At 35.4% G+C, this 24,344-nt stretch overlaps 1 pseudogene; it reads right to left on the reverse strand.

Moving 5' to 3' along the window:
• Positions 1 to 11,372: 11,372 nt before the first annotated feature.
• Positions 11,373 to 12,223, reverse strand: LOC115275670 (annotated as a pseudogene).
• Positions 12,224 to 24,344: the final 12,121 nt, after the last annotated feature.

Raw genomic sequence — 24,344 nt, forward strand, 5'->3', positions numbered from 1 at the left:
TTATTCAATACTTAATTATGTGGGTGATTATATTTTCATTAGGCAGCACATTCCTTTGTCTTGCTAAGTGATTCGGAATGCTATACAGCTGATTAACCTTAAAAAGCTGTGCCTCCCTTAAAGAAGTAAAAAACATCCCCAGGTCCTTCAATTCATAATATGTAGGTTAAAGCCATATTTGGTAGGAAGGAAGAAGGCAAAATTCATTAAGTACCTAAAAGATTGTTGTTGCTAGTGTTTGGCCTAATTCCAACATTTGGACTTCCTCTTTTCCACTGCATATAGCAATTATCACTTTTTTAAATGTGGCTTTGAAATTTTAGAACAGAATCCTTATGAAGTGGATCAAACATTCTTGAACTGTTTTCAGAACATTCTTTTCATGGAGCCGTGGAACCAGCTGCTCTTCTGCCTTACTCAGTTAGCATTTTGTCATTGATGCTTTTAATAATGTGTGTATAATAGGACAGAATTTGAGACATTGATCCCATTGTAGCTATTTTAGGGAGGCAATTATAGCAAAATGAGACACTGATTTATAATGTATTGTTACTCTGGTCTAGACCAAATTACATGATTTTTCACTGAGGCAAACTATATGTATATCTTTAAAAAGATTCTGTAGAATTGCAGAACAATTGAAAGGGCTTTTTTCTTTTTTTTTTTTTTTCGTAGTAAGAGAATATGGTCTTACAGTAGGGAATTATCATGGGCAAGGTTCTTGATGTCTTTCTTGATAGACAGGTGCTTAGAAATGACGACCCAACTATTAGGATAATTCAGTCTGAAAGTCTTATCTGTTGAAGATAAAGTTTTATTGACTCTGTGCTCAAAACGTGAATCAAAATTTCAGCCAGAATTACAGGAAGATTGCTTAGTATTGATGCTTTCTAATTCAATATCTAAAGTCGTCTTGTACTTTTTATTGACTGAAACAGTAATAGTTAACTATCTCACTTCTTTTTCTGTGTGCCATGTTAGAAAATCAGTTAGGTATGATAAATTCTGAGTATATTGTTCCAAAGACCCAGAGAGAAAAATTGTCGGCATGGATTTTGATATGTTCTCTTACTCATTGTGTGGCTTATTGACAAAATATTGATGTTTGTACTCATGACTTGAAGGCATATGTTTTCTTTTTATTCACTTACTCTACAAATTGATAGTACATAGAACTGGATGATGTGTGAAATCAATAGCAGTCATATTTGGATATTTGGTAATATGTAGTAATCTAAGAAATTGAGTAGATGATTTCAGAATTCTTTGACATTATCTTGTGCTAAAGAGCTATCATGTATTGAGTAATCATATATAGCTAAGTTCTACGTTAGATGCTGTTTATATTTTAACTTATTTAATTTTCACAGCACAACCATTTGGTGTACAGATTTAATTTACTTATTTTGCATATGAATAAATAAGGTCAGAAAGTTTCTTACTAGGCCAAGATTGTACTTTTAGTAACTGGGAGAGCTAAGGTTGAAACCAGATCTGTCTAAATTGCAAGGCCATGCTTTTCTATTCTGTCATGTTGCCTTTCAGCAATAAATAAACATCTCTCTCAATAAAACTGATAAATCTGGTTAGAAAATCACATTTAGTTTGGGTAGATCAGGCTGGAATTCATAGTAGGTTACAAAAATAAAGTAAGAATAGCTACAGTGATCATCCAAATAGGCCTCTTTTATTGCATCCCTGACCACACACCTCATGTCATGTAAAAAGACCCACTGTCTCCCAGCAGTTGTCTTTCCTGGATTTCTCTGTGAATTTTTGCCTTCTTTGATATATAATATCACACACCACAAATAAGAAATGTGTTGAAGCTTATAGCTTGAGATTGGCTTAAGCTGAGCTTGTAGTCACTAAAGTCTTAGATATAAAAATGAGGAAGTTGAATTGAATTATAGTTACATCCTGGAGGTTCTACATTATAGAATTCCAAGATATATACATTAGTTTGTCACATAAGACTTGACCATGAGTTTTTTTAAGTAGTTTTTGAATATGGAAATGTAATCAGTATGTAATAACAGTAGATACATTAAACAACTCTCACTGACTTGTGAGAGTGAATAATTTTATTGTTTAACTTTTAATTTTTATCAACATCAAGTTTGTATTTTCGTTAACAGAAAATTATTTCTATGTCATCTAACCTCAATTTCTTCTCTGTGCTGCTGATGTAATCAGTGTGTTTGAATGTACTTTTTTCCATCCTTTAAACTTTTTTTGATTAAATGCTTTTGAAATGGAACTTTTGGATTGGCATGTTGAGATTGGCAAAGATGTTCCCCCTTTTTTTAGAATTTAAAGAGCCTATGTTTGACTAGTAACATATATTAGTAAATTTTATAGCATCTTCTTGGCACTTAAATGGGGCCCCTGGGTTGCTCAGTCGGTTAAGCATCCAACTTCGGTTCAGGTCATGATCTTGCAGTTCGTGGGTTCAAGCCTCCCATTGGGCTCTATGCTGACAGCTCAGAGCCTGGAGCTTGCCTTGGAGTCTTTCTCTGCCCCTCCCCCACTTGCGCTCTCTCAGTTTCTCTAAAATAAATAAACATTAAAAAGAATAAAAAAACAGTGTTAAGTACATATGTAATTAATACTATATTAGAAATTTTTGATGAAATTCAACAACTGTTGATTGTCCTGAGGTAGGAAAGATAAATCATTGAAAATGTTGCAAATAACACTATTTATGATATAATAATATATTTTATTTAAGTTTTATATTACTTAAAAAGGACCTTAAAAAATGTTACTCTATGTGTATAAAACCTAAAGATATTCACCTTGATAGTAAAAGTAGAGTAAATCCTTATTATTCACAGATTGTGTTGGCATTTCATCTACTTGCAAACATTTATTTGTAACTTCAAATCAATACATGCATCATTTTTGCAGTCATTTGTGGACATGCATATAGTGATGACTATTTTGAGTCATCCAACACTCACATTTCCAACTGATAACCAACAAGGTGATTCTTGGCCTTCTTGGCTCAGCTTTTTAACTGCAAACAAGTATCCTTTTTGCAGTCTATTTAGGGTCACTTTTTCTTTTGTATTTTTGTGTATTTTTTTGGTTGTTTCACCATTCAATATGGCCCCCAAAAATAGTGTTGAAATGCTATGTAGTGTTCCTAAGCACAAGAAGGCTGTGATGTGCCCTTTAGAGAAAGTATGCCACACAAGCTTTGTTCAGTCATGAGTAAAAGTGCTGTTGCCTGTGTTTAATGTTAATGAATTAGAAATACTTACTACATAAAATATCTTTAAAGATAAATCACAAAAAGAGGGGTATGTCTCGAATAATTGATAAAAATGGTAGAATCAGAGGCTCACAAGAGCCTCACCATGTATTTACCCTAAGAGCAGTGGCTCAGAACTTACTAAGCCAGTTGTGGTGACACGAGAGAGCCTAATGCCTGCAAATAACAAGGGAAGACTATAGTCAGAATTACAACAAAATGCCTCCAAAATAATTAAGAAGACTTTTCAAATGTAGCAACTTAGAAACCGGTTTTTCTTGGGGAGGGTGGCAACCCCACAATTTAACCCTATTTTACATTTTCGCCAGATACCTCTCCTGGGATTTTCCTTAATATATTTGTATTTCTATTTGGAATTTCGTTAATTCTTACTTTCAAATTTAACTACTTCTTTATACCTGTACCATGCATTACAATGTAAAACTTAACATTATAGTGTGAGGAGATTTAGGCCGGGAATAAAGCATTTCCTGATAGTGTTTGGACTTAAAGCATTGTTAAGAAAAAGTACTGAAATATCACTCATTCAAAAATTAATTCTTGGTCTGTTTGAGTTGGTTTATATGTACTATCAACCGAAAGACAAGAGAATCAGCTTCTGTTGTCCCGTTTGGCCCTCTGGACACAACGCAAATGCACACACATTCTTACATACACACAGTCACTCACTAAAGTGTAAAAAAAATTCTTAATCAATTTTTATTTAATTAAAGATTTTTTATTTAATCAGTGAAACTAGTATTTCTTTCCAGAGGCATATAAGACAGAGTTACTGAAACAATAAGGTAAGCTTGTAAATAATCTTTTTTAGTCAGGGAGTTCTTTAAAACAATGCAAAACGAAAAACAAAAAACCAACAAAGCAACTTTTCCATTCGGCAGAGTAGAGTTACTTCATCTTGAGCCGAGGACTGACAGCGTCCTTTGGGAATATGTCTGGTTTATAGCTGCGAAGACAGCGTGACCTTTTAAAACTCTCTTGGGTCACCGAGGAAATAGTTGACTAGGTGTATAAAATAAGGATTTTAAGTTCTACATTTAGCATTAATGTAAAAGGAGATGGAATTTAAAATTTAACATATTAAAATGTTTGTTTACATAGTAATTACTAAATTGATTATAAAATAGTTTAATATTACTTATTGGGAAGATAAACTCTTATTAATTTTTAGTAACAGGCCCAAAGCTTAAAAAGTTGAGTTTTTAGTTGTTCAACTTACTCTGAAAACCAACTTCTTAAAAAATATAATTGTTTCAAATATTGTGAAGTGTTAGAATTGAGGTTACAAAAAAAGTTATTTATAACACTATGCTTGAAATATGAAGCATGGTAATAAGTATAATTACAAAACAAAGTAAAATGACAAAACCATGATTGACTGGATCATTTTATTTTTAAATTTTTAAAGTTTCTCTTGAAGCATTTATGTGGATTATGCTAAGATTTATACCCACTTCATCCTCCCCCACTATGCCCCTTTTTTAGAGGTTGTAATATCAGCAACATTGGCCATGATTGTCCTTTTTTTGTTTCTTAGCATATAAAATTCTTAAACTTTATAACACTGAAGAAGACAGGCATAAAAGGAATATTAAGATAAGGTTACTGAATAATAAAATTTTTACATTTCAGATATGATCATGAGCCCATGTGTTAAGTGGGTTGATCAGTGAAAGGGATACTAAGACAGGTAGGTGTTTGGTAACATTGGGTTGGAGCCCTTTATACAGACAGTATGAATTGGGTCTCCTAACAAAAAATTTTTAAAAAAATGTTTGTTTATTTTTGAGAGAGAAACACATGGAGTGTGAGTGGTGGAGGGGCAGAGAGAGAGGGAGACACAGCATCCAAAGCAGGCTTCAGTCTCCAAGCTGTAGCACAGAGCTCAGCAGAAGTCAGGCAGATGCTAAGCCAGGTGAGCCACCCAGGCACCCCTGCATCTCCTGACTCTTAACAGCATTGTGGTGCCCTTAATCTGATATTCAAAAACAGTATTGCTGGGGCGCCTGGGTGGCTCAGTTGGTTAAGCGTCCGGCTTCGGCTCAGGTCAGATCTCACATTCGTGGGTTCGAGCCCCGCGTCAGGCTCTGTGCAGACAGCTAGCTCAGAGCCTGGAGCCTGCTTCCGGTTCTGTGTCTTCCTCTCTCTCTCCCCTCCCCCTCTCATGTTCTGTCTCTTTCTGTATCAAAAATAAATAAAAAACATTAAAAAAAATAAAAAAAAACAGTATTGCTTAAATTAATAGAAGTTTTAAAAGAGTTGTTTTGCCTTTATGTCTCAATCATCTTCTAACCCCACTTTCTTGTAAACAGGTGTGAATATATGTTTTTGAGTCTAACAATGAAGCACTTACATAGTGTGTTTTAAGGAAGCAGAAGCCTGCTGGGTTCAGATATATTTCTGCAAACTCATAGACATTAACTGTGATTTCATCTATTACTATTTCAAACAGGTTAAGTAATTTGATGTGATCCCTAACAGATAAATATTTTAAAAGTTGGGTTGACACTTTCAGAACTCCTCAGAAAAATTCACATGAGTTTACATTGTAGTCTGATTTAATGGAGATTAGGTAAACTTGAAAAAATTTGAAACTGTGTCAGTTTTCATTGAAAAGTTATTCACACAAAGGGTCTTTTTTCCCTTTATATAATTTGTCAGTTATTAATCCAAATTATTTAAGATCTGATATAGATGAGACATTGTGCTAGTTTGTGAAACTCTTGCTTTCTAGGAACTTTTGCCTCTAAAGACCCACCCTCACATTCAATTTGCATGTTTTCAGTCTTGGTTGTATATTTCAGTCATAAATTTTCTGTAAAACTATCCACATATACCAGTAAAGTACTTTCCTAGTTTATATTGTTTTCAGAGGAATTATGGATAAAGAAAACTAATAAACAATGTGATACCAAAAACAATGAAATAATATTACAGGAAATAAATCATACGATGTTTGGTTACTAAGAAGAGAGAAAATTATTTCCATGTGTTTAAAAGAATTTGAATTTATTTTCCAGAATTCAAATTTCAGTAAAGTATTTTTGAAACTTTTTTGAACTTTTTTCTATTATTGTAATTTTAGTAATGTTATCCCTCTAAGGTTTGATTTTGTCTTAATAGCAAAACACATTTCTATATACTTATGAGAAAAATTCTACTTATTATAATAGTGCTGTGTATATGTTAAAAATATTAGTGCTGGATTTGGTACATGGTACAATTTATTTAGTCTTCAAATCTTCATTTAAAAATAACATTAAAATTCTCTGTATTCCATTAAGGGATGCCTGGTGAAAACCTTTTATATAGTTTTTGTGTCTAGGTTGAGTTGCTTTTGTTCCTAACAATCTGTTGTGTAGAGTTATTTCTGAATATCTCATCAGTTAAGATAAACCACAAATACTAAAAGTGAACTAGATGTCTGCTTAATCTCAAGGAATCTTCAGGTTCAGAAATATGAGGTCACTGAAGAGCAAAATCAGTTAATCTTTAAAATAAAATGTAATGAACCAATAAAAGAACTACAGTTCAAGTGGCTGACATCATACTAAATGTCTTCCAGAAAACATATTTTCTCATAGTATGATTTTGATGAATTTTTCCCTTATAGAATATACAAAGACTCAATTGATTGAGACTTTAAAACAACTAGTGGCTATGGTATGAGTCTGTTGCCTTATTAAATTAGAAGTAAGGCTATAAATGATAGATGGTATCTTCTGGCCTACTTTCAAATTAGAAAATAAAAAATACATACAGATTTTTCATTGCATTCTTGAACACAGATACACATAACCATGACTTGTTTTTCAGGGGATTATAGTAGTATAAAAGCAATAAACATAAAACCATTTCTTTTCTAAAATGACTTTTTGTTTAGTAGGATACCAAAAGAAGTTGATTTCTTGGAAGCTAATTGACATTTTGTAATTTCGTAATATCACATAGAAGGCAATTTCAAGAGGAGACTAAAGTTATAGTTGTAGCTTGGACATCAAGAAATTATTAGTCTTTTCCTTTATCCTAACCAAAACTAAACTATGCAAAGGCGTAGGAGGTTGCTTGTACTAGAATGTACAATTTCCTCTTCAGCTCATCCAGAATGACATATAGGTATTAATAAAAATAAAGATATGGCATAGAAGAGGTAAAAGAATAACTGGAACTTATACCCAGCTTTAGGTTTTCTTTTGAGCAGGTGGCATAGAGTGTGGGAGGCTAGGTGGATAAGCACAGGAGGGAGAGTGAGAGAAAGGGCAGATAACATGGAATGGAGATTTGGGATGAAAGCTGGTAATTAAAAGATTTAAATAATTTGTTCTCAGTCTTTCATTGTGCCTTAAAAGCATAACAAAAACTAATTTTCTATGTGACCATTGACAGGAAGTGCCTCAAAGTACAGGCTTCAGAGATATGAGCAACAGTATGAATTGGTGGGTAGTACACTGGGCTAGAAATAAAAAATAAATCAGAGTTTTCTATAGCCTCAATTTTATCACCTGTAAAACAATAAGCTTACAGATTATCTATGCAGTTCCTCCTAGTTCTATGTTACTCTGATATGACAATTCTGTAAATAAAGCCTATAAATAAGGCCTTTTGGTGTATTTGCTTTTTCACTTGCAGGGTTCCAACTGAGAGTCAAAGCAACTTGTCCAGGAAAAGTTTACATTAACTCATTCGTCTAAATTTAAGTATGTTCACTCCTGACTAATTTCTAGAATTTATAAGTGGCCAGTCAGATTCCCCCTAGAGCTAAGTTGACATATTAAGACCTGTTGGATTATAGAAGTCTTATAAGGCATCTTGAATCTTGTGGAGGCATTCTAGCTTAACCTGTTTTGGTAATGAATATTATAAAGGAGGAGGAATGATCACTTTGGTCTTAAATCCAAATCTGTTTTAGACTTAAATTGTAGAGATCAATATAACCTCAATTAGAGCTAAAACTCCCATTTTCATGGAGTGAAATTTGGTCTTTTGCTAGAGGAGTATGGTGCTTATACATTAAGGAATACGTGCTTTAGGTGAGTTTTTTTTTAAGTGAAGAAAGTGAAAATTAGTGATGTAAATATTTGGTTCAAATCAATTAAAGTTTGAAAGCAGTTTATTGGGTGAGAATATGTATCCAACATTTTCTGAAGTTAGGAGACGTATGGTAGTTTCTGGCATAAGAGCTGAGAGAATACAGACTGCATGATTTGAACAAGGACATGGAAGAATGACAAATAATATCAAAATCTGAAATGGGGGTAGGCAAAATCTGGACAGAGGTGGGATTGTCCTGAGTTTGGATAGAGTTTAGAACCTTCACGGGGCTTTCCTTGTTTAGCTGCCATAAAAAGCAAATTTAGTTTAAAAGCCAAAAAGCTGAAAAAAAGTAGCAATTGATTCTCCAGAGCCTTATTATTTAGTAACACTTTCCACTCTAGTACAATAACAAACCATGTCTCCTAATCTACAAAGTATTGTGGAGCCTCAAATCACATCTTTTCAAACAAAACAACCCTTATTACAGGATTTATCTTAAAAGTGAGTGTCATCTTCATCATTACTGGCAACTGAGACATGATCATACTGTATAATTTTTAGTTGATCTATGGTACTCCTGTCAGGTATCCTTCTGAGTTAGTCAACTTTGGGAAAAACATCTCTAAAAAGAAGGCATGGCTATAAAATAGTGCAAAAGGATGTAGGCTCTAGAGCAAGGTCACTCAAGTGTAAATTTGGCTCTACTATTTACTAGTTGAGGATAGCTAGACAAATTACATGATTTCACATGACTAAATTTCTGGCTGTAAGATCCTATGAATAACCAAGTTGACATCCTTGAAATCATTGCATTACTCATTTCAAAGCTTCAGTATTTCTATTTGTTAACTTAAGATAATGGATCTTTCTCTTAGGGTTATTTTGAAGCTTAAAAAACGAATCCACAAAAACGGGCTTAATGTCTGTCTAACATATATAGTAAGTGCTTAAAAATGTTAGCTATTATATTATTATATAAATATTGCATTAGGTTTAGGTAGCCAAAGGAACAAATAAAATCAGCCTTAAAATATGCAAAGAAAAACTGAATCTCATTTCAAAGAAATGTAGAGGACTGATTATTAAAATCACTTTATGTGCAAGCCATAGTAAATACTACTGGTTTCTGTCCTGGTAGCAAAGTATAGTAAAGAAGTCTGCTTCCAAGCACAAGAGAGAACTCCACATCAATTGTGGTTATGTTGTTTGAAAGAAAAAAGTTCTTTTGGTAGTGAGCATCTTTTCATGTACTTACTGGCTATATGTATAATGTCTTTAGAGAAATGTATATTCAAATCCTTTGTGTATTTTAAAATTTGATTTTTAAGAATGTTTATTTTTTAGAGGAGGGGGAGGGGCAGAGAGAGAGAGGGGGACAGAGGGTCTGAAAGCAGGCTCACTGCTGACAGTAGAGAGCCCAGTGTGGGGCTGGAACTCATAAACCAGGAGGTCAAAGTCAGATGCTTAATTGACTGAGGCACCCAGGCACTCCCTAAAATTTGTTTTTTTTAATTGTCATATTTGAAAAGTTTTTATTCTGGATATAAATCCCTTATCATATGCATGATTTGCAAATATTTTCCCTCATCCTGTGGGGTGTCCTTTTATTTTTTGATGATGTTCTTTGAAGTATAAGTTTTTAGTCTACTTTATCTATTTTTTCTTTTTTTTCCTTTGTGCTTTTGGTGTCAGGTAAAAAAAAAATAAGAAACACCAAACATTGCCCAATCTAAGGTCATGAAGATTTACTCCTATATTTTTTCCTAAAATATTTATAGTTTTAACTCTTACGTTTAGGTCTGTGAGCCATTTTGAATTAAGTTTTGTATATGATGTGAGGTAGGAGTTCAATTTTTTTTTTTTTTTTGCACATGGATATCCATTTGTCCCAGCACCATTTATTGAAAATACTGTCTTTTTGCCATTGAATGGTCTTGTCATTCTTGTCAAAAATCAGTCGACTATAAATATAAGTCCCACATCCTTTCCAAAATCTGGACTTTATCTAATTTGTGCCCATTGAATGAAAAACTGAGTGTGATTTTTCTTAAAGGTATTGTATAGTAAAGTCTCCTTTATTCATTCAGTTGATAAATTATTATCATTGGCAGCTTTTTGTTATTACTATGTCAGTTATTTGGTCTTACCTGAAACTAATTTTCTTTTATTTCTATAAGTAAAATAATTTTGTTCTCCTTACTGTACATTACTAAATTAATTTTCTCTGTAGATGTTACTTATTACGTTCAGAGGAAAAATGTTAATTTGGACGGAAGTTGTTTGTCGCTAGCAAAAGAATTTGAGTTACCAATCCATTATATTTCTAGTTCTTTAATTCATTTATGGTAAACTAAGTTAAAGTTTCCACAAATATCACATTCATTTGAAGCAGTGTAATTTTGTCAGTTTGAATTCCTGAATTATTTTTTCTTTACTTGCAACCTTTCCATCTAGTGTATTCTTTTTTCTTGGCCAACATCTCAGTTATATAGATGATACTCTAACCTCACTCTAAAAGTCTAGGCCTTTTTAGTTCAAGAATTAACATAGAACAATTTTTGCTTGTATTTGTATAGAAAATGTTTGCTTGTATAGGTTTAGATAATTAAAATGTTGAATTAAAAATGTTTAAAATGTTGAATTTTGTAAGAAACAAACAAATAGGAATAAATAATCCCTTCCAACAAACAGCAACAACAAACACCTAAAATATTCTAACATTGGGGCACCTGGGTGGCTCAGTCAAACGTCCAACTTTGGTTCAGGTCATGATCTTGCTGTTTGTGAGTTCGAGTCCCATGTTGGGCTCTGTGCTGACAGCTAAGAGCATGGAGACCACTTCGGATTCTGTGTCTCCCTCTCTGTCTTCCCTTCCCCCACTCACTCCGTGTGAGTGTGTGTGTGTGTGTCTCTTTCTCTCTCAAAAATAAACATTAAAAACAATAAAATAAAATATACTAATATTAACAACAGATATATATATATATATATATATATATATATATATTTTTTTTTTTTTTTTGGATGGAGCGGTTATTTAATCAGGCTCTTTGTAAGACACTTAGAACACCAGTTTGTGAGGGTACACTCCATTCGTGAGAGTAAACACAGAGTGGAGGTAGCCCTGAAGCTGAGGGACAGCTTTGATTTTTGGCAGAATTTGTGAGTCCACAGCTGTCTGATCCACCTTGCACTGCTTTGTGATCTCGTATTTCTCTTTCTCCGTGTCAAAGCTCTTCCCCTCCTGGTGTCTGGGTTTACGCAGCAGCTTCTTCTTACAGTAAGAATCAGTGAGGTGTTTGGGGATTTTCATACTGCTGATATCAATTTTGGTGGAAGTGGCAATGACAAATTTCTGGTGTGTTCTATTCAGAGGAATGCAATTGAGGGACAGAGGTCCAGTCACAAGCAGCAAACCACTGCTTAGTTGCTTCAGAAAAACCACCCTCTTGACCCTGTGGTGCCCAGTGAGGATGATCAGGATGGTCCCAGGCGTGATGCTGGCTCACAGTGTCCTCACGTGCTGAGTGAATGGTTTTTTGCCGTGGCTCAACAGCTTCCGAGGCACGTCTTCAGTAGAATAATACCTGGGCATTTTGCGGAGTTTAACCACTCGGGTATCACCATTCTTGTCACCACCGACTGGTTTTGTGACCATAGCAAGAACCTTCTTCTTTTTGTTCTCAATCCTGGATTTAGCTGCTGAATACTTCCTCTTGTACAATACGTAGCTGATCGGGAGTACCTGCCAATTCCTCTGACTAGGACGGGGTTTTGGCTTCAGTGGGGCTTCCCCTTCTTTGGCGTTTTAGCCTTGAGGTTACCCTTCTTGACCTTGCCACCAGCATCAGCCTTCCTGGCTTCAGGTTTCTTCTTCTTAGTATCTGGCTTCTTGGCTTTTTCGCCCGCCATCAGGCGGCGATTAGGCCTAACGTGTTGGGGTCCCAGCTGCTCTGGGGAAGAGGATTCCTGGCCAACGCACTATATGTTATGCCCAAGTTTTCATTATCATCCCCAAAACCCAGAAACCGCCAGGGAGACCGAGTCATACATGCAAAAGCAAAGAGCGTTATTATGGGTTTAGGCTTGCTGGGCCTAAACTCAGGTTCACAGACTTCACCAGAGCAGTCCATCCGTGCTGAGAGCCAACAACAGATATTTCTGGTAGGCAAAAAGATAAACATTGTATAACTAAAGAGACTTATGAAATAATTCTATTAACAAAATCTGGAGAGATTGGGAGTAGTTTCATAGCTCTTAGACAAAAATTCATTTAAAGATCTTGTATAGTTCACAAAAGAATTTAAATTTAAAGAAATTTCCCCATTTCCTTTTTTGTAATCCTCAATACACTTGAATTATAGACTTACCATTATTTCCCAGAATTTCATTTTTAGGAGACATTGTCTTATCTTGGTTCTGCAAAGATTATAAAAAAAAAGCAACATTTGTTTGATTGGCTAAGTTGCCAAAAATGTGTTATCACCTTTGCAGCCTCCTATATCCCCCCTGTCTTTTAAGCTTACCAAGATCATAGTGCCAATTACACCTTCAAACTTTACCTCTAATATTTTCTTGATATGCTAATGCTATGGAAAATTTCCATCAGGTATTCTGATTTTGTGTGGATTTAGAGAAAGTGAAAGTGAAATGTAAAGTGAAGGTAATTTAGCTTTCTTTCTTTTAAAGACATTAATGAAAAATCTAAATAAAACAAAATTTGCACACTTCTGTACCCATTTTGTTAGTAATATATCTTGGAAAGATTAGATTATATTGGATTTTATTTAATTAATAAAATTCATTTCCTGAGATACTTTTTTTTGGATTTGAAGAAGCTAGTGATAAAAGTATTCTCAAGAACCTCATCAGCAGGAGCTAAGGGCGATCTGGCTGCGACATCTGTCACCCCATTGATCGCCAGGGTTGATTCGGCTGATCTGGCTGGCTAGGCGGGTGTCCCCTTCCTCCCTCACCGCTCCATGTGCGTCCCTCCCGAAGCTGCGCGCTCGGTCGAAGAGGACGACCATCCCCAATAGAGGAGGACCGTTCTTCGGTCAAGGGTATACGAGTAGCTGCGCTCCCCTGCTAGAACCTCCAAACAAGCTCTCAAGAACCTCATCAGCAGGAGCTAAATGGTCCCAGAAAACTTGTTTTTTGGTTTTTTATTGCTGTCTTGATTTTCTTTCCATGAGTTGATTTAATTCTCTGTGTAATGGGCCTGGCGATAGGTACAGGAGTGGCTTGAACATGTGTCCAGCTGATGTTTGTACCTCACTACATAAAGTAATGATAGTCCTGGAAATTGCAAATTAAATTTTTGTAAAGTAGAATAATTAAATACATCAGTTGAGATTACCGCTCAGAGATTACCATTTTAAAATAAATCATCTTTTATATAACAACCTCCTGATTTGTCTGTTTAAGGGCATATTTTAACTTTTCTTTCCTTTTAATCAAAAGCAGGGACCAACTATTTTTACTGGCTAAGTAGTTTGGAAAATAATACTTGAATTTGTTGAATGGAAAAAGCTTTTTAATAGTTTAATTGAAAATAACTTCAGGGTGCCTGAGTGGCTCAGTTGGTTCAGCATCTGACTTTGGCTCAGGTAATGATCTCACAGTTTGTGGGTTTGAGTCCCTCTTTGGGATCTGTGCTGACAGCTCAGAACCTGGATCCTGCTCTGGATTCTGTGTCTCCCTCTCTCTCTCTGCCCCTCCTCCACTCACACACTCTCTCTCTGTCTCTCAAAAATGAATAAACATTAAAAAAATTTTTTTGAAAATAACTTCAGTAAAATATAAGATATCTCCAATTAGGGGTCTTATTGAAAAATTCATAATGTAAAATAATGAAATGAACAAAATAATAAAATTATTAGTATGTGTAACAGAATAATAAACTTATTAGTATTAATATATTAGAGCTATTGTAAAAAAAATTACCACAAACCATGTGGCTTAAAACAATAGAAATGTATTCTCTCACAGTTCTTGAGGCTAGAAGACAGAAGTCAATATGTTGTCAAACTGGGCTTCCTCTGAAACCTCTAGGGGAGGAACCTTCCTTGCCGCTTCCAGCTTTTGGCTTGAGGTGTTCCTAGACTTGTAGCAGTATACTTCCCGATTTCCACTTCCATCTTCACATGGCTGTCTTCCCTCTGTGTGTGTCTGTGTCTCTTCTCTTTTATAAAAACAATAGTCATTGGATTAGGACTCACTCTAATCCAGTATGACCACATCTTAACTTAACTATATTTACAAATACCCAATTTCCAGATAAGGTCACATTCATAGGATCTGGTGATTAGGACTTGAACATTTCTTTTTGGGGGACACAATTCAACCCATAACACACGGTTTCCCTTTAATTTCCAAAGCTCTTTTATGGCAGCCAACTGGGTTTCTTATTTTCTGCTATCTTTGGATCTTTCTCACTCCACCCATTCACTCATCCAGCATTCACCCATCCACCCATTCACTCATTTAATATCCACCCATGCACCCATCCAACATCCATCCATCCACCATCCACCCATCCACCCATTCACCCCTCCAACAAATGGAATGAAATCTGCTGTGTGCCAGGCATTGTCATAGACATCGGGAATACAGGATTGAATAAAATAAAGTCTTTTCCCTCATGCACCTACATTCTATTAGGAGTTGACAATCCAGACACTAAATGTATAATTCATCTTTGATAATAACTGCTACAAAGATAAAGCATAGAAAGAGGATTCAGAGATGGGGGGTTGGGTAGTTAGGCATATCATGTGTCCTGGAGTCTCATTTCAGACAGGATGGTCAGTACCCATATCTACTCTGTCAAACAAATACATCTGAACCTGTTGCTTGTTATCAGTAACCTGATGTGTGACTTATTTATGTAATATATTACAAAGATCTTTCTCGAAACAATTTCTTAAGTCTGAGGAGTGGTGCAAATACTGATTTGATTTTAGAAGGTAAAAAAGATGGCTTTGGGGAAGGTGTCTTGCTGTATTCGTTCAACTAAGATGTGCTAAATGTATTCCGTGTGCCAAGAACTGTGTTAGGCACAGGGGATGCAAAATTTCAAGCAAGAAAAAGGCAGCTTCTGCCCTCATGGAAACATATGTTACAGGGTTGCCTCTCAGCATCCTGATATAAAGTGGAAACAAAGAACCAACATAACAAAGAGCAGCAGATAACAAAGAAGCAGCAGCTGATTGTTGTGGGAAGGAGTCAATTTGAATCTGATACTCCTTATATCCTTTCTGCTAATCTCTAGACCAAAGAATTGAATATAATCTCAGTAACTATTTTTTTAATGTCTTTACTTTATTTTGAGAGACAGAGGCAGAGAGCAAGCTGGGGAGGGGCAGAGAGAGAGAGGGAGACCCAGAATCTGAAGCAGGCTCCAGGCTCTGAGCTGTCAGCACAGAGCCCGACACGGGGCTCGAACCCATGAACTGTGAGATGGTGACCTGAGCCGAAATCAGATGCTTAATTGACTGAACCACCCAGGCACCCCCTCAGTAACTGTTTAAAAGACACTTCCTGAATACTCATCCCTTATTGACTAAAAATCATCTATCAAAATTAGGAAGTAGGTAAATTTTTAGTGTGACTGTTGATGGCTGGCCCCAGAAAAACTATATAGTTTTCCTTGATTTTAACATGTTTTAGGGTTATTTTTACAGACGTAGTATGGTGGAAAATATTGCGAGGTGCAGAGTCCCAGAAGTGAATTAGGAAAGCTGGTATAGATCAGATTTTATCTGATGATTTGTTTATTGACTTTTAGAATATAGAGTAAAAAGAAACAAGGTACTTTTGTTTAAGAAAGCAACTCTTCATTTTGTAGAGGACAAATCAAAGTTTGCTGAAGAGCTCACCTAAAAAAATGACCCAAGTTGTTACCCTGATTTCCTGTAGACTGTGTATATCTGCCAGCTATTGTTTTACTAAGATGAATGAATCATTGCCAAAGGATTTAAAAGCTCTTTTAGAACTATAAAATCCCTTAGTGTACAGAAATAAAAATTGCTGAGCTAAATATTCATCAAAAGGCAATGCATCAAGCTAACAGGAAAACTCTCCAGACACACAGGCAGATTGTACATTTAGATTTTCTTGTATATCATGTTAAAAACAAAAATTGTGAAATGCATCTGTTATAGTCCGAGCACCAGACTAAACCCGAATGGAACCTGACAAGACCTTTTTTACTAGTTCTATGCCAGCCATGCTACAATCCAAGGGCAGACATGACGTTCACTAAGCCCTTAGTAAGACTCCTGTCTGGCATCGTTGACTGACTAACATCGCCAGTTCTGATGCTCTCTAGCTCTACTGAAGCGGAGGATGGATGCATCCTTGCTTCCCTTTTGTGGTGTGTTTTATCTTATCCTAATACGTTTTTTTTTTCTGTCCGTTTGACTCTCCTCCAACATACAGCTTCTTTTACAGATTTTTTTATATCCAAGCTGAGACTGTCAAAGTCCTGTTGTTAGGAAATAAAATATATACTTTTTAGTAATTGTGAAACTACTGTTTATTAGTGTTTCTAACAAAGTTGATAATCTAGGACTTTTCATAGTCTTACTTGTCTTTCACACAGTGTAGCTTTTTGTGGCCATTCCCAGTTTCCTATAGAGTATGTATGTGAAATATTAATTTTGAAGGCAGGGAATAATGCTGTTCATATTCACCATAGTTTTTTAGTTTGCCACAATAGAATATCATTTTAATGGTGTTGTATGAACCAGCCTAATTGATATTATGAAATTATCAATAGGGTGCCTGGGTGGTCCAGTCTGTTAAGCTTTCTGACTTTGGCTTAGGTCATGATCTCATGGTTCAGGGGTTCGAGCTCTGCATCAGAGCTCTGTCAGTGCAGAGCCTGCTTGGGATTCTCTCTCTGTCTCTCCCTCACTCTCTCTCTCTCTGTCCCTCCCCTGCTTGCACACACACACTCTCTCAAAATAAATAAACTTAAAAGAATTATCAATGTATTTTGCTGTTTTATTTATTTATTTTTGCTTAGGATTAAGTTGGTTAAAATGGACCATTTATGAGACCTAGCAAACAGATTTGACCCATGTGAGGCTTAAGTTTTATTCTTTTACTGCACACTTTCCCTTTAATTACAGATCAACAATTTCATCCAATATGTGCTGTTGATTATAGAAAGAATCTAGGAAAAAGGATGATGATGTCTTGAGGCTAATTCATTATGACTAGGGGACACCAGATTCTAATGTGTGATAGTAGGATTACTTTCAGGGATGATGATTATTGTGTAAAGGACACTATTATTCTTATCTATGTGTTAGAATGTCATGGTATAGCAGAGTTCTCTTGCATTACTCATCATAAAATAAGAGATGATGATTCTCATGGTATATAAAATCCATTATCATTAGTATATTGGGGAACAAAGGCAGCATTAATGTAAGTTTATAGTTTGGACAGCTAAGGTTAAGGACATTGTTCTGGTTACATATTTTTTGTGTAATAAGCCACTCCCCAAAAAAGTAACCATTATTTCATTTGTTCACATATATGCAGTTTCTACAAACTTGTCATTGTTTCGTGTGGAGTCAACTGCAATAGCTCAACCTGGGCTTCGGGGTTCATTTGTAAGATGACTCATTTGGCTGGCAAGTTGGTGCTTACTTTTGGCTAGTTTAACTGGGTTATTGACCAAGGTTCTCAGTTTCTTTCCACATGAACCTCCTGATTGGGCCGTTTGGGCTTCCTCAATAGCATGGCAACTGGATTCTAAGAGCAGGTAATCCAGAAGACAGGAAATATAAACTGCCAGCATATTAAGATTTGGGCCTGGAAACTGGCTCAATATCTCTTATGACCATATACTATTGGTCAGTTAATCCCAGAGACCACTCAGATTTAAGGGGAGGAAACATAGGCCTGACACCTTAATGAGAGGAATGTCAAATAATTTGCAGCTATCTATAATTTATCACAGACATTTCTTTTTTTTAACTTTTAAAATGTTTTTTATTTATTTTTGAGAGACAGAGAGAGACAGTGCGAACAGGGGAGGGTCAGAGAGAGAGGGAGATACAGAATCTGAAGCAGGCCCCAGGCTCTGACTTGGCTGTCAGCACAGAGCCCGATGCGGGGCTCAAACCCATGAACCATGAGATCATGACTTGAGCTGAAGCCAGATGCTTAAACGACTGAGCCACCCAGGCACTCTATATCACAGACATTTCTTATAGTGATTAGAGAAGACTATCATTATCTCGGTAAAAATATAGGTACTTAGGTACTTCTGTACTCTTAGATTAGAATATGTCTATCACACCCCAAAACAATAGAATTAAGTCAACAGAATCATGATTGGATAGTTAGTATTCTGGAAATCCATTTAGCTTTTCTTGTATTTTTCTCTTTCTGGGTACATTCTAACACATGATTCTCCTGTACTAAACTTGAAGTTATCACCACTGCTGGGCACAAACAGGACACCTTTTGTCAATGGTTTCAAAGTGTTTTAGTTATGCACCTCTATTATTAATTTTAAAATGTAAGGATGAAGAATGTTAGAGACCTATGTCACTAATTCCCATACTCTGTCATTTTGCAGCAGAGAGCAGATAACTTCTTCCTTCCATCATTGTTAATGAAATATTTTGATGCTCAATGCTGAGCTCATGCATTAGAGTACTAGTATTTTGTGTACTTTATAAATATAAAAATATAAAAACAAAATAAAAACTGAGATGTTATAATATTTTAACCTCATGTGCTTGCATTTGTACACTTTATTTTGGGGAACTCTAGACTACTGTTTTTCTCCTTAGACTTCCCACTTTTCTCTTCTCCACTTGTGATAGAAATACTTCCTTCTCTTCTGATATGAGCATTCTCCTCTTTATGTCAAGAAGTGGAGTCTAATTCCTTTCTCTTTTAATCTAGGCTGGCCTTGGTGATTTCTTGACCAATAGAATGTGACTGAAGTGATATTGTAGGATTTCTGAGGCTAGATTCTAAGAAGGCTTGCAACCTCTCCCCCTTCACCCCCCAGCAGGCCTTTTAGAATGTTCGCACTTAGGATGATCGCTTTTGGAACTCAGGTTCCATGTTGTTCAATGCTAAGCCATATAGAGAGTCTGTGTGTACGTGCTCGAGTTGCCAGCCCTTGGCTGAACACTCAGCTGATAGCCAGGGGAGTGAACCATTTTGGATGTCCAGTCCAGTCCAGCCTTCAAATGACTGTCACCCCAGCCATCATCTGTAACCACATAAGGGAACCACCCAGCCTCCAGAGCCATGAGTGAAAATATTAATTATTCTCCTAAGTCGCTAAGTTAACAAGTGATTTGTTATGCAGCAATAGATAACCAGAACACCATTTTCCCTTGTTGTCTCCCAATTATTAATGGGAGTCATGAGGACTATGAGTCATGATTAGAGTATCCTCACTAAAACTATTGAAAGGTACACTTAAATACACTCTATGTATATTCTGTTACAGGTCAGCAGGTGGGTTTGCTGCAGTTCATTCTTACTCTAGGATCCTGGCTAATAGAGCAGCCCCCTTCTTTAGCATCATGAGTCATCCTGGCAGAGGGGAAAGAGACATGTTCAATTATATACTGGCATTTAAAGCTTCCAACTGCAAGTGACTTTCAGTCACTTTCGCTCACATTTCCTTCGTCAAACCAAGTCACAGGATCATGCTGTCTTTCCAAGGGTGAGGAAGTACAGTCTTAACACATACAGGAAGGAGAGCTAACCAGAGTATTTGCAAACATCCTTAATGGCTACTATAAGGAATATACTGACTTGCATAACTATATTGAATTACAGTTATCAAAAAATCTAACATTTATGTTCATTTCTATAAAAAGTTGTATATTAGGTTTTTCTTCAGGAAAATAATTCTATATTACAGTTTTGCTTTTAAGGGAAATATGAATTATAGCTGATTTACATTTATAATACCATTTTTTTGAAATGTTATTTTAAGTATGTACCAGAAGTATGCAATATGGTGGTAGAAATGTGAAGGAGTACATTGGATTTTACCAATTATCACTTTAAAATTAGTTAGGCATAATGAAATTTGTTCACTTGTTGACTAAAGACCCTTTTCATTTTTTAAAAATTCTGGAAAAAATTCAAAATAATGTCAAGTGCTATAAAGAAATAAGATAGAAGGTGAAATAAAGATCTGAACTTGGTCATCCTCATCAAATTCTCAAAGTATAGAGTTCAGCTCCCTCTAACTGCACAGTCATAGTATAAAACACTTCCTATTATTCCACCAGGATACATTTTCTTTGTATCAGTGATCATGTATGTTTGGGTTAGCATAGATTCAGTGACCAGTTATAATTTATAAATGCCACACGGGGAAGTGTTGAACGTTCAAAACAAGACATATACTTTATTATCATAGTTTCAAGTACCAGCATAATCTCATGAATTTGACAAATTCTTTACAAATGTACATATTAGATGTCTTCAGGGAGGCATCCTAGACATTTGTAGCATTATTAGGATTTAAATTGTAAACCATTTTAAGTGTGAGTATGGCAAGAGTAGTAATTTTTATGGATTATGAAACATATTTCTCATCACAGCTGAAATAGATTTATCTGTAACACTTTGCTGTGTCTGTTAAAGGGTGAGGCTCCAGTGCTAATGGAGAATGTAGTCAGGGTGTTATTACTGTTGGGTGACATCTATTTCCTTGATGTCCTCTGTAGTCTTTCAAGAGGCTCCCTGTAGAACTTCATGGTTCAATGGTTTTGCCTCGTTATCAGTGAACATAAGAGGTCGAAGAAGTGTTTTTCTACAGTACAAATAGAGTTCCCTTTGGAACCTTTAAAAAGTGTGAGATCAGATGTCAAGAAGTCTGTTAGAGAGATGAAAGATAAGTTGTCTTCAATACTATTTTTCATTTGATTAGTGCATAGTATTAATAAGTACACATTAGGTGTGTGTGTGTGTGTGTGTGTGTGTGCGTGTGTGTGTGTATAGGTAGAGTCTTATGTAGTTAATAAAATAGACTTTGTGGCTAAGGAAGCCGAGAAAAGATGAGTTATTTCTAAAGAGGGCCATCAGGCCAGTGTTGCGTTGGGTTAGAGACTACAGAAGACCTAAGCATTGGTTAGAACCCCACTCTCATCTTTGAAACAATTGGAGTAAGATAAAAAGGAAAAAGTTCAAAGTAAAAGCAAACAATTGGGATATGCAAGTACAAGAAAAAATTAATTTTAGGACATATACAATCCAATAAAAATAAAAAATCTTATTTTTGGGATCCGAGCTTGTTTAAGATAGATTTTTATTAATGAGAAAATGTATTGAATGAATATAACACTGGGATCATGTTAAAGTTTCATGTGTATAATGAATAATAGTCTATGCTAGAGTGGCATCCCACTGATACTTATTAATGATTTAATTTCATGGAATATAAAATTTGACAGATGGATTACTTATTTATCTGTTGAATCCAGTAACTTTGAATGTGTAATAGTACCTAGCAAATTGTCAGGTATTATTAGCTCTTAGAAGTTATTGGTTGATTTTAAAGATTCTGGATTAACGTGTTGGCCTGGTATTTAAATTGAATAGAGGCTTAGAAATAGCCTCTATACTATTAGTTTTATGAAAATAAGATAAAGGCTTTGAATTTATATGTTGCCAATGAGTGCTTTCAAATTTTAATGTGAAATTTAAAAATATTGTCATTGAATTCAAATACTTAATATTTGAGCCTATATAGTTTGACTAAATAAATGTTTGTGGGATTTATATATAGATCTGTTTAATAAATTTTAAATGGACCATGAGTAACAAGAAGTAGCAATACTATTTATCCAGAGTCTTTGAGGTTAAAAAAATTTTTTTTTAAATGTTTTATTTATTTTTGAGAGAGAGAGAGAGAGACAGCATGAGAAGGGGAGGGTCAGAGAGAGATGGAGACACAGAATCTGAAGACAGGCTCCAAGTTCTGAGCTAGCTGTCAGCACAGAGCCCGACGTGGGGCTCGAACCAACAAACTGTGAGATCATGGCCTGAGCTGAAGCTGGACGCTCTACCGACTGAGCCACTCAGGTGCCCCTAGAGTCTTTGAATTTTAACATTACCTGAATTTAACATACCTGATAATTATGTTAAAGGTTAGCCTCTCTGAAATAATTCTGGCACCTATCAGTATTTGTATATTGATAATCAAAATGTTTCAGCAACAGATTGATTTTCTGTGCTGCTCAGGAGCACCATACCTTTCTTATTAAATTCACTATAGAAGTAATAGTTTTGATGTGTAAGATATGTAAGATGGAATACCTTTGTCTGTTCTTACTTCTACATGCACAGAAGAATGCTTTGAAATGGTTTCACTTTACCCATGGGCTGTACTAAGTTTTTATAAATGATGGGCTCCATATATATGATTTAAAAAAACCCAGCCACCTTCTAAAAGATTTGAGGTATAGAGTACTGTCATAGTCATTGAATAAAATCCTGGTACAGATAAAATTGAAGATACATGATTTTGTCTGCGTTTACAGCTATATTAGGGTAAGCACATTTAATGTATACAAAATATATGTGTATATGTATATACATATGTATGTATAAAATAGATATATTTTTATACATTTCAAACTATGAGAGAAAATTTTATTTGCTTATTTAGATAGCTAACTTTATTATTTTTTTATAGTAGTTTATTGTCAAATTGGTTTCCATATAACACCTAGTGCTTCTCCCCACAAGTGCCCCCCTCCATGACCTTCCCCTTCCCCATTCCCCCTCCGCCTTCAGCCCTCGGTTCGTTTTCAGTATTCAATAGTCTCTCATGATTTGTGTCCCTCTCTCTCCCCAGCTTTCTTTCCCCCTTCCCCTCCCTATGGTCCTCTAACTTTAAATAGACATCCAGACTGTGTGCATATCTTTACATATTACTTTGGACTTAAAGAGCAAAGAAGGCTGTCTGAGTTTCCTTTAAACACTACAATAATGATTTGCCAGAGGTCTCATTTTATGTAATGGAGTTACATTTTCTTCTCTGGTGGATCCCAGCAACCTGTGTACAACACACAGAGAACATCTTTGCATTAGGCATGGAGCATGAGTCCAAACCCATTTACACTGGGAGAGATATGACATTTACATCTTGGTAGATTACCTCCTTCACTTCTGTTGCTATTTCAGAGGCAGGGCACAGGGTAACACAGGGCTCTCTGTAAATATGAAACTAAAAAGAAAAGCTGGAAGTTTCTATGCTGGAAATCAAGTATACTATACCACATTCACTTCCTTTATAGAATACAAGAAAATGAAAAACATATGGGATGACTTGTTGAGTTAATTTTTGTTCTGTACTCTGTTCTTGTTACGTATTTGTTTTCAGAATCAAACATTCTGAGTGCTTCGTGGTGGATGCATGTGGGTTTGAAAGCACCACAGCATGTCGGGACTCAGTAAAACATGAATTTCATATATTTTCCTTGGCTTCTGTATGTCATGATCTGTTCAATATAACAGTCTAGGAAACAGTAAATTTTAGCTAGGTCTTAGGGATAAGTTGTGAACTTCATTTTGGTCTGGATAAGAAGTCTTGTAATGAGAAGTGGACTGATATTTTACATGGTTCTTCTATTTATGCAATTCATCTTATTGGGTTTTAGTTTCTCACTGTTAAGACTGCAGCACCTAATTACATCTAGGTACATCCTTATATCCTACTACATGTTTTTTCACTCTAGTGAAGTGCCTGTTCTATTTTTTTTAATATTTTGCTACTATGTATTAAATACTGCATGGTTTGCCCAAGCTAAGATGAAACCACATCATGAGTCAATAAGCATTTTGCATTTTCTTTCATTATATACTCAAAGTCATGCCTACTGCACCTCTAAACATTTCATTAAATCCAATGATACAGCAAACACTCCCAAAATAAACTTAGATTGTATTGCAGTTTCACTTAACAGTATATAAAATGCTGTGTTGTGACAGGTATCAACTATCCATTAGATACTGAATCAATTTTTCT

This window comes from Suricata suricatta, chromosome 1, assembly GCF_006229205.1.
Source record: "Suricata suricatta isolate VVHF042 chromosome 1, meerkat_22Aug2017_6uvM2_HiC, whole genome shotgun sequence".
In the NCBI taxonomy this organism is placed as follows: Eukaryota; Metazoa; Chordata; class Mammalia; order Carnivora; family Herpestidae; genus Suricata; species Suricata suricatta.